The sequence below is a fragment of the Amphimedon queenslandica genome, unplaced genomic scaffold (assembly GCF_000090795.2).
Source record: "Amphimedon queenslandica unplaced genomic scaffold, v1.1 AMPQUscaffold_2042_Cont25953, whole genome shotgun sequence".
In the NCBI taxonomy this organism is placed as follows: Eukaryota; Metazoa; Porifera; class Demospongiae; order Haplosclerida; family Niphatidae; genus Amphimedon; species Amphimedon queenslandica.
The window spans coordinates 1-1,247 of record NW_003557620.1 but is presented as its reverse complement, the minus strand read 5'-3'; the positions used below and the strand labels follow the sequence as shown (position 1 = coordinate 1,247).

The following is a 1,247-nucleotide window of genomic DNA, read 5'->3' as shown; positions in this document are numbered from 1 at the left end:
GAGAGAGAGAGAGAGAGGGAGAGAGAGAGAGAGAGAGAGAGAGGGTTAATTGGTTAATATATTAAGGTTAACTAGAAGAATGTAAAACAATTGAAGGAGGCTCGGCCCCTAAGCCACTCTATTAATGTACTGTATAACCTTCCTTGATACTAGAGAAGTCTTTGGACAGCAGTTTAGTCTTATCTTGCTGACCGTTTGCTCCAAATAAGCTCAGACTTGCTGATAGCCGCCATTTTATTCATTGTGACTACACCCACTTTCAATTAAGATTATAGGCTATTTAACTTTAATAATAGTTAGACGGTCCTATCTGCATTTTCTCCGTTGGGTTAACTGGTTAATATATTAAGGTTAATAGACTATTAATATACCTGCACGTGTTATAGATGATGTCAGTTGGTTCTGGTAGTGATTCTTCTAATAATAAATGTAATTGTATCACTGATTGATTAGCGTCTGATACTGGAGTCAACCTAATTACAATAATGAAGGGAAATCACCACCTGCTAATAGTGTATAGCGGAAAATTTTCAAGGGCTGTAAATTTTGCAAATTTGCCTAAAAATCTATGTTGAATCATCTTGTACTGTAATAATTTGATTTTTCGCAGAAGCAATTTTTGCAAATCTTCAAAAAATCACAAAATTTACAGTCCTCAAAATTTTGCACTATACAGTATTATAAATGATACATTATGTGTTGTACATGTAAAGTTTCAGTCATTTTGTCCTGGTTTATGCTGATCTGTTTTTATCGTAAAACTGAGACTTTTAGTGGCAGATACAAGTGTTGTTGTTGTTTACAGTTTTGTTTACTTGTTTTCTCTTGTTGATAAATATTCTCTTCCACTTAACGGAGTACCATACTGCAAATACTGGGGGGACTAACAACAACAATAAACAATAATAACAATAAATAATAATAACAACAATAATCAATAATAACAACAACAAACAATAACAACAATAAATAATAATAACAACAACAATAATGTATTAATAATTACTTGATAAATAACACCAATGGGCTCCAATCTAAAGAAAAGAAAATAAGAAAAAGAATAAAAATGATATTACTAATAATAAATAATAACAGTAATTAAATTCATTAATAAGGTATAAATGACATTATATTATTATTATTACTAATATACAGTCCCAGTCTTACCATTAAAGTACACTACAGCTATTATAATAATACTCTCCTCTAGTATAATCAGTTCATTAATTATTCCAGTTCATCTAATA

General features: G+C 30.3%; 1 long non-coding RNA gene across 1 annotated transcript; it reads right to left on the bottom strand.

The window, feature by feature from the left end:
* Nucleotides 1-350: 350 nt before the first annotated feature.
* Nucleotides 351-1,036, bottom strand: LOC109593316 (uncharacterized). The gene is made up of 3 exons (XR_002190887.1): nucleotides 1,007-1,036; nucleotides 816-883; nucleotides 351-473 (listed from the first exon to the last, which is right to left on the bottom strand). It is a non-coding gene; the product is annotated as an uncharacterized LOC109593316 (long non-coding RNA).
* Nucleotides 1,037-1,247: the final 211 nt, after the last annotated feature.